The 11,868-nt window shown below is 49.0% G+C and overlaps 1 long non-coding RNA gene across 1 annotated transcript; it reads left to right on the plus strand.

The window, feature by feature from the left end:
- The first annotated feature begins 318 nt into the window (after nucleotides 1-318).
- Nucleotides 319-1,295, plus strand: LOC116545974. Its single transcript, XR_004266539.1, has 2 exons — nucleotides 319-742; nucleotides 945-1,295. It is a non-coding gene; the product is annotated as an uncharacterized LOC116545974 (long non-coding RNA).
- The last annotated feature ends 10,573 nt before the right edge of the window (nucleotides 1,296-11,868 follow it).

Below are 11,868 nucleotides of genomic sequence, written 5' to 3' on the forward strand. Positions count from 1 at the left end.
AGATCAGGCCGAAGCTGTTTGGCTCCCAACGGACCCGGTGTGACGTTAAGGGAGGGGGCGGTTGCCGGCGTCTAGAGGGGGACCTAGGGACCGAGAAGACTCTCCGGGAAGGCAGCCGCTCCCCCGCCCGCAGCAGACGCTCCCCATGCCCTTTATGATGTTTACATGGGCGGAGGGATCCCTCCCAGCTGACAGCCACACCGCGCCGGCCCTTCTTTTTTTAAAGAGCCTAGCCACGGGCGCTGATTGGCCGGCGGTCGGGAGCGTCAGCCCCCGGGGGCGGGGCCAGGGCCGCATTGTCTAGTCTGGGGCAGGCTGGACACCCCAGAGGCCGGACCTAGGCAACCCCATCCTGGAGGTGCCGGGCCGGAGCTCCCAGAGTGCTGGGAGCGAGGCCTGGGCGGGGTCAGGTTCGGGTTCCCAGGGCAAAGCGGGGCTGCAGCCCAGGCGGCCGGAGCGGAACCCAGCCCTGCTCCGAGTGCCACGTCTCCAGGAACCCCCTCCTTACTCTAGGACACTCCGCCCCCGCCCGGGCCTCCGTCCCCCAAACCGCCCCCATATGTGCAGCGCCAGATTCTCTGGACACATCCCTAGGTGTCTCCATCCTCATCCTGTCCATCCAGCTCCCACACCTCACGTCCCCAACCGGCTGCACCCCACTCCCCAGCCTGCGCCCCCAGATCAGCAGCCTCCTCCCCTAGATCCACCCGCCTGGTGATGAGGCGCTCCCGCCTTCCTTCCGGTAGCCGCATTGGGGAGACCACGCTCCCGGATTGCAAACTTGGGGGGACATCCTCCTTTCCCTCCCCCTGGAGCCGTGCAACCGCCCTGGGACTGGTTCGGGGATGAGGGGGGCAGGCCGGGCTCCCCAGCGGCCGGCGCTGCACGTAGCGCACGTGTAGGGCCCGCTCCCCACCCCCTCGCCGCCTCTGACAACTTTCCAGAGCTCCCGGTGTCGTCCGTGCGCCTCCCTTCCGCCCTGGCCTCCGGCGTCTGCCTTGCTCTCGCTGCCTCCCTTCTACACCACCCTTACCCTCCCAGCCCGGTGGATCCCCTCGTCTCCCCCAATCTCCAGGGCACTAGCTTTCCCTCGTCCTCTTCGCAGTTCATCTCAGCTCATCTCGCCAATTCAATGCCATCATCTCTCCTCACCACCTCTCCGTCGTACCCTGGAATGTTTGCTGTCAGATGTTCCCTGTGAAACCCACAAACCCTCGCGATTTGGCCCCCTTGTTTTATTTTGTGTATTCCCACAACGTCTTGTTACTGCCCCCTATTACCACACTTATAACTCAGTATTTGTCTTTTTTTCCGCGGTGTCCCTGCACTGTCCCCATACTTGTTCCTCTCCCGCCAGATTGTAAGCCTGTAGAGGGAAGGAGTAATGTCTGTCTCCTTGGCACCAGGCACGTGGCAGACACTCCACAAATATTTGTAGAAGGGGAGGGTAAATGGCGTTGAGTTTCCGTGGCTCCGATTGGCTGCGGATGAAGCTTTGGGCTGGACAAAGAGAAGAATCTGGTTGACCACATGAAGCAGGAAGGAGGCTCGGAACAGTGTTGAGGGAGCCTCCACAATAGGTGGGAACCATAGGTGAGATAAACGCATCCTCCGCGATTCCCTGCCCTCCTTAATTCCCGGGAACCAGCAACTCCTCGTATGCTATCAACTTCTCCTGAGCTGGTCCCTTATGGGGGACTTCTGCGCTCCCTATTCTGCCCTACGCACAGCTGTTGGGGCTGCCCTTGGGAAACAGCTCACAGCCTGGCAAAGTGCTCATTTCTGGGCTTTTGTCCCTGGGAAGCTGGGTCTGGGTCGTGGGAGCCACGTGGTAACTAATAAATACCTCTTTCTCCTCCCATCTGCTCTTCCTTTCCAGTCCTGGAACCCCTTTTCTGCTGATTCAGCCAAATGAGATCCAGGGTAACTGCACCCTCAGTCCTGGGCTTTGGTTTACTTGGGTGTGGGGCTCAAAGGGCTAGACCCTTGTCGGGTTCAGGCGCTGACAAGTGGGACATTCCCACGGTGCTGCCAGCCCTGCCCACAGGGATTGGGAGGGGCAGAGTTAGCCACACCAGGGCTTCAGGGCGTGTTTCTTCCCATTCCGGTTGGGCAACTTTAGAAGCCCTGGACTCCCAAGGAGCAATCGTGTGAACTGCTTAGAGAAGCTGCGAGAATGAGAGGGAAATTCATGTTGCGGGTTCATCCTGCAGCAGCAGCACCAGCATCCCTAATTTGGGTCTCTGGGCTGAGGGGCCCCTGGCAGCATGCTCAATGGCCTTGGATAGCTGGAATATTTGGAATTGCCTGCATCTTGGATGAAAGCCTTCCAATAGAATGAAAACTGCAGCCAGGCGCAGTGGCTCACTCCTGTAATCCCAGCGCTTTGGAAGGCCGAGGTGGGATCACCTGAGGTAAGGAGACAGAGGCCAGTCTGGCCAACATGGTGAAACCCTGTCTCTACTAAAAATACAAAACTTAGCTTGGCGTGTTGGCACATGCCTGTAATCCCAGCTACTTGGGAGGCTGAGGCAGGAGAATTGCTTGAACCTGGGAGGTGGAGGTTGCCATGGGCTGAGATTGCACCATTGCACTCCAGCCTGGGTGGCAAGAGCAAAACTCTGTAAAGGAAGGAAGGAAGAAGGGAGGGAGAGAGGGAAGGAAGGGAAAGAAACCTGCTGCAACAGGATGTCAGAACTTTTACAGACCACCACTGTAAATTCCCATTTGAAATTGGGAATTTGGAATTCCATGTTCAGCCAAATCATGCTGAGTGCCCAGCTGACACAGTAAATGCTACAGGCAAATTCCCTTTTTCCTCTTTCCTGGCAGGAAGCAGGGATATGGGAACCACTAGAAATACTGTAGTAACATGAATAAGATGGGGCCATTAGCTGGGAGTAAATCATAGTCCATTGAGCACAACAGCCCTGTGAAATGAGTGATATTAGTGTTACCATTTTTCAGATGGAGAAACTGAGACTCAGAAAGGTTAATTAGCCAAAAATCACACAGACAGTAATAACAGGGCTAGGAACAGAATGTTCATTCTAGTGCCTACCTGTGAGCTTCCCAAAACACCAAGCTAACTTTTCTAAAGCTAAGGAAAGAGGACACAGAAGCCTCATCTCAGATATCACCACCAGCTGCCCCTTAATCTGCCAACATCGATCCATTCTTTCCCCTCTTGACTACAATGGCTTCAAACTTTGACTGATCTCCAGTATTTTTGTTTACATAGCTAGAGCAAAAAAAGTTTTACAAAACAATATTACCTTTATATAGTGATGTACTTACTTATGCTGGTTGAAACTCATTAAGTTGATTTTGTGACCTATAACGGACTGTGACCCTCAGTTTAAAAAAAATACTGCTTCAAGATTAGTTTTTTTCTTCCCATTTAGGCAGCTTTCAAGAAGATATGCACAGAGAAACACAGAGGGAAGGCCATGTGAATATATTGGAGGAAGGCCATCTGCAAGCCACGGAGAGGCCCTCAGAAAAAATGCCATGCTGGCCGGACACTGTGGCTCACACCTGTAATCCCAGCACTTTGGAAGGTCGAGGCAGGCCAATCACCTGAGGTCAAGAGTTCAAGACCAGCCTGGCCAACATGGTGAAACTCCATCTCTACTAAAAATAAAAAAATTATCCAGGTGTGCTGGTGCCTGCCTGTAATCCCAGCTATTCCGGAGGCTGAGGCAAGAGAATCCCTTGAACCCAGGAGGCAGAGGCTGCAGTGAGCAGATGTCCCACCACTGCACTCCACCCTGGGTAATAGAGAGAAACTCCGTCCCCAAAAAAAAAAAAAAAAAAAGAAAATAAATTTCTGTTGTTTAAGCCAATTCCTTAAAATAAATCAGTCTCCCTCTCTCTCTCTCTCTCTGTGTACACATATACATATACACATCTAATTGTTTCTGCTTCTCTGGAGAACCCTGATTAATACAATCTAATGGTGAGTCTCCCCTACGCATACCCATCTAATCTTAGGCTGGGGCACATGTCTCACACCTATAATCCCAGCACTTTGGGAAACTGAGGTGGGCAGATTGCTTGAGGCCAGGATTCCACGCCAACCTGGGAAACATAGGAAGACCCCCAACCCCATCTCTATAAAAAAGAAAAAAAAAACCAAGTGCAGTGGTTCACGCCTGTAATCCAGCACTTTGGGAGGCCAAGGTGGGTGGATCACAAGGTCAGGAAATCGAGACCATCCTGGCCAACATGGTGAAACCTCGTCTCTACTAAAAATACAAAAATTAGCCAGGCGTGGTGGCGGGTGCCTATAATCCCATCTACCTGGGAGGCTGAGAATTGCTTAAACCTGGGAGGTGGAGGCTGCCGCGAACTGAGATCACACCACTGCACTCCAGCCTGGGCAACAGAGTGAGACTCTATCTCAAAAATAAAAATAAAAAAAATAGGTGTGGTGGCACACACCTGTGGTTCTAGGTACTTGGGAGGCTGAGGTGCGAGGATCACTTGAGCTCAAGAGTTCAAGGCTGCAATGAGCTATGATTTTGCCACTGCATTCCAACCTGGGCGGCAAAGCAAGATCCCATCCCTAAAAAATAAAAATAATCTTAACTTCAGCCACTCCCCCTGCATTCCCCATGAACACTGGAATTCCCCCAAAACATTGTCTACATCATATACAAAATCAATAATTATGTCTTCTCTCTTCCATGTTTTCTCACCATTTCTTTCTTTCACTGGTCTGCATTATTATTTTATTTATTTTTTTAGAGACAGAGTCTCCCTCTGTCATCCAGGCTGGAGTGCATTGGCTCGATCTCACTGCAACCTCTGCCTCCCAGGTTCAAGCGATCTTCCTGCATCAGTATCCCGAGTAGCTGGGACTACAGGCACATACCGCCATGCCTAGTTAATTTTTGTATTTTTAGTAGAGATGGGATTTTGCCATGTTGGCCAGGCTGGTCTCAAACTCCTGACCTCAGGTGATCGGCCTGACTCAGCCTCCCAAAGTGCTGGGATTACAGGCGTGAGCCACCGCGCCCGGCCACACTTTCCTTCTATCTCCACCCACAGCCCTTCAACCCCAGGGATCACTTTGTGCCTTATCTTTATAGTACCTTATGCTAAACAGGTGCCACAGGTAAGACCAACAGCTAACATGGTCTTCACATCTCTCAAGACCTGAGTGAGAGCAGGAGTTAAAACCTCAAATGGCTGTGTAGAAGCCAGACAGGTACACGGGGAAGGTGAGCAAAGTGGAGTCTGTGGTGAGGTGAGGACACAAGTCCAGCTATTGTGGACCGTCACTACTCACACCAGGGTTGCAGCAAGTTTCTATTTTTCTTTTTTTTTTTTTTTTTTGAGACGGAGTTTCGCTCTTGTTACCCAGGCTGGAGTGCAATGGCACGATCTCGGCTCACCGCAACCTCCGCCTCCTGGGTTCAGGCAATTCTCCTGCCTCAGCCTCCTCAGTAGCTGGGATTACAGGCACGCGCCACCATGCCCAGCTAATGTTTTGTATTTTTAGTAGAGACAGGGTTTCACCATGTTGACCAGGATGGTCTCGATCTCTTGACCTCGTGATCCACCCGCCTCGGCCTCCCAAAGTGCTGGGATTACAGGCTTGAGCCACCGCGCCCGGCCAGCAAGTTTCTATTTTTCAAGAGAAGCCAGTTATTTAGGCTTTTAGATAAGCTCTCCCAGCTTTTTTTTTTTTTTTTTTTGAGAAAGGGTCTCCCTCTGTCGCCCAGGCTGCAGTGCAGTGGCACGACCATGTCTCACTGTAACCTCCACCTCCCAGGCTCAAACAATTCTCCTGCCTTGGCCTTCCAAGCAGCTGGGATTACAGGCATGTGCTACCATGCCTGTCTAATTTTTGCATTTTTAGTAGAGATGGGGTTTTGCCATGTTGGCCAGGCTGGTCTTGAACTCCTGGCCTCAAGTGATCTGCCCACCTCGGCCTCCCAAAGTGCTGGGATTACAGGCGTGAGCCACCACACCTGTCCAGCTCTCCCAATTTTTAAATGTTCAATCTTTCATCAGGTTTTTTTTTTTTTGAGACGGAGTCTCGCTCTGTCGCCATACTAGAGTGATTCTCCTGCCTCAGCCTCCTGAGTAACTGGGACTACAGGCGTGTGCCATCACACCTGGCTGATCTTCATATTATTAGTAGAGATAGGGTTTCACCATGTTGGCCAGGATGATCTCGATCTCTTCACCTCATGATCCACCCGCCTGGGCCTCCCAAAGTGCTGGGATTACAGGCATGAGCCACTGTATCCAGCCCTTTCCTCAGATTTTTAAGAAACTGTGTGGGCCAATCACACATGCCTGTGACCTCGCCCCTTCTCCACCTGCCTGAAGAGACTAGTGGGGTGATGAGATTCTTGCCCTTCAGAAACAACAATGGTTGCCAAGGGAGCATTAGCTAAGCCACCCAGAGAGAAATGCTGGAATGGAGGTGGGCTCCTGCCCCATCCCTACCCTGTGGGTCTAGTTCATGTCCTTAGGCTTAAAGGAGAACTCTGACTTCCAGCAAAGCGCAGAGCCCTCTCCTAGAACACACACTGGCAACAGGCACACTGTCGTGGATGGCCGCTCTTAACTGCAATGCGGATGAGTGAAGATGACCCCTCCGGCATGATGGGAAAGCAAGCAGTGCTGGTCTCCATGGTTGAAAATAGTAGTCATTTCTTAAAGAAAATACTTTTTTTTTTTGAGGCAGTTTCGCCCTTGTTGCCCAGGCTGGAGTGTAATGGCACGATCTCGGCTCACTGCAAGCACCATCTCCTAGGTTCAAGCGAGTCTCCTGCCTCAGCCTCCTGAGTAGCTGGGATTACAGGCACGCGCCACCACGCCTGGCCAATTTTTTAATATTTTTAGTAGAGACGGGGTTTCTCTGTGTTGGTCAGGCTGGTCTTGACCTCCCAACCTCGGGTAATCTGCTCGCCTCAAAGTGCTGGGATTACAGGCGTGAGTGACTGCACCCAGCCAAAAGCTAACATTTATTGAGTGCTTGCTATGTGCCAAGTATGTTTATGTGAATAATCTTTTTTTAATAATAATAACTATTCCTTAGGTACTACCTTGGGATATAGATTTTAAAAAAAGGAAGAAAAATAATAACTGTTTATATAGGATGATCTCTTTTGACCCTCATAAGAACTCTTGACAGTAGCCACCATTTATTTATTTATTTATTTATTTATTGTTAGCCCAGCCCTGTCCTGGTTAGCCATTGTTTTCATCTCCATTTTATAGATGAGGATCTGGGGTTCAGAGAGGCTGAGGCACTTGCCCAAGGTCACGTGGACAGCAAGTCTTGCAGAACCAGATTCCAGCTTTGGCTGTCTGAGTCCCACTGCCCGAGCACTTAACCATCACCCATATACTGCCCTTCTCTGGAGTAATGCCTAGTCCCCCTGACATGGCCATGCCCCTAGCACCTAGCATAGTGTTTGTTGAAGAAAAATGACCATTCACCATTAGCATGTAATCCCTATAATTGGAGAGTTAATAAATACTTGTTTAGCATGTTTTCTGGATCAGGTTTTAAGCAAAGTGCTGTGGATACAGCACTGAATCAAACAAAGCCCCTGCCCTTTAAGGACTTATATATATATATTTTAGGATTTAGTTCTTCTTTGGTTTTTATTTATTTATTTTATTATTATTTTTTAAAATTTATTTTCCCCCATTTATTTATTTTATTGCATTTTAGGTTTTGAGGTACGTGAAGAACACGCAAGATTGTTGCATAGGTACACATGTGGCAGTGTGATTTGCTGCCTTCCTCCCCATCACCTACATCTGGCATTTCTCCCCTTGCAAGGGGAGGACTTATATTTTAATCTAGTGGATGGAGACAGACAGTAAACACACACACAAAGAAGTTAGCTTCTGGTAGAAATAAATGCTGAGAGAGGCTGGGCGTGGTGGCTCATGCCTATAATTCCAGCACTTTGGGAGGCCGAGGAGGGAGGATCACCTGAGGTTAGGAGTTTGAGACCATCTTGGGCAACATGGTGAAACACCATCTCTACTAAAAATACAAAAATTAGCCAGGCATGGTGATGCACGTCTGTAATCCTAGTTACTCAGGAGGCTGAGGCAGGAGAGTTGCTTGAACCCGGGAGGTGGAAGTTGCAGTGAGCCGAAATCATGCCACTGCAGTCCAGCCTGGGCAACAGAACAATACTCCATTTCAAAAAAAAAAAGAGAAAGAAAAAAACCCACAAAACCTTAGGGAGGTAGGAGGAATCTGTGGTTTTATTTTGGTTCTGTTAAAGTTGAGATAACTTATCATCCAATTGAAGATGTTGAATAGTCAGGTAATCTGGAGCTCAGGATAGGGAGCAAGACAAGAATCAGGGCTAGAGGGCTGGGCAAGGTGGCTCTGCAGGCCGAGGCGGGTGGATCACCTGAGGTCAGTTCGAGACCAGCCTGACCAACATGGAGAAACACCATCTCTACTAAAAATGCAAAATTAGCTGGGTGTGGTTGCTCATGTCTGTAATCCCAGCTGCTCTAGAGGCTAAGGCAGGAGAATCGCTTGAACCTGGGAGGTGGAGGTTGCGGTGAGCCGAGATGGTGCCATTGCACTCCAGCCTGGGTGACAAGATCGAGACTCCATCTCAACAGCAACAAAAAAGAATCAGGACTAGAGATAAGATTTGGGGGTTATCTGATACATACATACACACATTCATTCACCCATGTGCATCTGTGTGCGTGTGTATGTGTGTGTGTATGTATAACTTAAAGCCATGGGACTGGGATAAAATCCCCCAGGGAAAGTGTGTAGGAAGAAAAGAGAGCCCCACCACACTCCTACATCTACAGGTTGGAAAGAGAATGAGCCAGGAAAGGCAACTGAGAGGGCGCCATCAGTGTGGCAAGAGAGATATGCCAGAGCAGAAAGTCTGTCAAGGAGGCGACAACAGTCAACCCAGTCAAAGTTACAGAGAGGTTGAGTAAGATGAGGAGAGAGAGTGTGAAATGAAGTGGGGCTAATTAACAAAGACAGCACTTTCAAGGGGCCTTGCCATGTGCAGTTGTAGAGAAATCGCACAGAACTGGAAGAGAACACAAATTCAGGGAGGCATTTTGCTTTTTGCCTTTCTTCCCACCCACTGGGAGATAATAAAGCTCCTTTTCCTAGTGATGAGAATCATCCAGTAGAAAGGGAGAAACGGATCATGCAGAAGAGAAAGATGATAACCACAGGGGTGAAGAACTTGGGAAGGCGAGAGGAAGCAGGAGGCAGAACCTAAGCATCAGTGGAACCAACAGGAGGGAAGGAAAGAATGCAGGAGAGAGGTAAGGAAGTAGGGGACATGGTGAGGTGGGGAGCGGAGTGCTCAGTATCTAGAGATGCTGATGCTGGGCTTTAGGATGAAGGAGGAGTCATAGCTCCCACTGATGAAGCACACACCAGTCACATGTAAGTCCTGCACGTGCGTTCCTCTGACAATGGGGAGTAGGTGGGTAGGACACAACAGTAACATCACAGAGAGAGCTCAGTTCAAGTGTAGAAAACTGGGGGTGCCTGGCCTCACCCTCTGTTCATTAGTCCTGGAGTGACTGGTCCTTATCACCCCAGCTCCCTTTTCTTTCCCCTCTGTCTCCTGCCTCTTCCAGAAGTCTGTCGAACTCGGAGAGCTCATTGAGAGCAGTCTTCCCTCTGTGACTGGGAAACTACGCGGGAGGTACAAAAAGGGAGCAGAGCTATGCCTATGGTGGTGAAACCCTTGAACTGCAGTTAGCACAGTATTCTCTGCCTGAAGCTTTTTTTTTTTGAGAGAGAGAGACAAAGAAGTTTCCATTGTTGCCTAGGCTGGATGGAGTGCAGTGGCATGATCTCAGCTCACTGCGGCCTCGGTGATCTTCCCACCTCAGCCTCCTGAGTAGCTGGGACTTCAGCCATGTTGCCACCACGCCTGGCTAATTTTATCTTTTATAGAGACGGGGTCTTCCTATGTTGCCCAGGCTGGTCTCCAACTCCTGGCCTCAAGTGATCCTCCTACTCTGGCCTCCCAAAATGCTGGGATTATAGGCCTGAGTGCCTACACACTTCCACTGGGTGATTTTTATCCCAGTCCCACCTTGCCTGGCCCTAAAGCCCACCCCTCCTTTTTTTTTTCCTGAGGCAGAGTCTCGCTTTGTTGCCCGGGCTAGAGTACAGTGGCACAATCTTGGCTCACTGCAACCTCCGCCTCCCAAGTTCAAGTGATTCTCCTGCCTCAGCCTCCCGAGTAGCTGGGACTACAGGTACATGCCACCATGCCTGGCTAAATTTTGTATTTTTAGTAGAGAAGGGGTTTTACCATATTGGCCAAGCTGGTCTTGAACTCCTGACCTCAGGTGATCCGCCCACCTTGGCCTCCCAACACTCTCTGTAGTGCTGGGACTACAGGCATGAGCCATGTTTGGCCCCTAAAGCCCTTTTGTTCAGTGTGTGTGTGTGTGTGTGTATATATATATATATATATATATATGTATGTATGTATGTATTTATAGTCTAGAGAAGAGAGGTCTATTTTTTTTACATGAAGAGGTTTGTATGTTAATCACCTATGGGACTAAAAGTCTTTGTTTAAGGAAGTCAAGTGAGAAAAATTTAATCTGTAAAGACTTAACTACTATAAGATTTATTTTTGCCGGGCGTGGCAGCTCACACCTATAATCCAAGCACTTTGGAGGCCAAGGCGGGAGGATCACCTGAGGTCGGGAGTTCAAGACCAGCCTGACCAACATGGTGAAACCCCGTCTTTAAAAAAAAAAAAAAAGATTTATTTTTATTTTTATTTTTTAATGATTTGGTTCCAATGCACATAAGATTTATTTTTTAGCCTTGCATGGTGGCTCACGCCTATAATCCCAGCACTTTGGGAGGCCGAGATGGACAGATCACCTGACATCTGGAGTTCGAGGTTAGCCTGACCAACATGGAGAAACCCCGTCTCTACTAAAAATACAAAAAAATTGGCCAGTTGTTGTGGTGCATGCCTGTAATCCCAGCTACTTGGGAGGCTGAGGCAGGAGAATCCCTTCAACCCGGGAGATGAAGGTTGTAGTGAGCTGAGATTGCCCCATTGCACTCCAGCCTGGGCAACAAGCGTGAAATTCTGCCCCAAAAATAAAAAAGATTTAATTTTTTTCCTCATCCCTGTGATTACCTGGAGATATAAGTATTATTGTTTTGTTTGTTTGTTTGTTTGTTTTTTACCTAAATAGAGATGGAGGTCTCCCTATGTTGCCCAGGCTGGTCTTGGAACTCCTGGGCTCAAGAGATCCTCCTGCCTCAGCCTCCCAAAGAGCTAGGATTCCAGACGTGAGCCACTATGCCCAGCCTACTTTTATAACTCATCACAAAGCGAAGTGACTAAGGGAGAGAAGTATGTTAACCTCTACCAAAATACTAAAGTTGAAGGCATCCCTGGAAATGGGGGAGGTTAGAGAATAGTATGGCCTCAGGAGCACAGAAATCACTGACTACACCTTTTCTTTTGTGTGCTGATCACACAGGGAAAGAATCGAGAAGAGGTGAGAAGGCATATTAAAGCCTTACCTCTGATAATCTCAAAGCAATCAGAGAAACACATCTCACCAGAGAAAAGACACTCACAGAGGAAGAGAGCAGCATACAAGCACTTCTGAGGCTGAGCCAGCCTGAATTCCAATAAACCAACACACAGGAAAGGATTTTTTTTTTTCACTCTAAGTTAACAGAATCATGTTCTAATCAAGGTCTATGAATAAGATTAAAGACTGGAATAAGAGGAGGAGGGTGGTGGCAGAAAAAAAAAAGACTGGAATAAATTAAGGATACTCTTTATTTAAAAAAAGTGACAAAGACAGCAATTTGGCATAGCACTTAGCAACACTCAG

The sequence above is a fragment of the Sapajus apella genome, unplaced genomic scaffold, assembly GCF_009761245.1.
Source record: "Sapajus apella isolate SASKATOON/1434 unplaced genomic scaffold, GSC_monkey_1.0 scaffold467, whole genome shotgun sequence".
In the NCBI taxonomy this organism is placed as follows: Eukaryota; Metazoa; Chordata; class Mammalia; order Primates; family Cebidae; genus Sapajus; species Sapajus apella.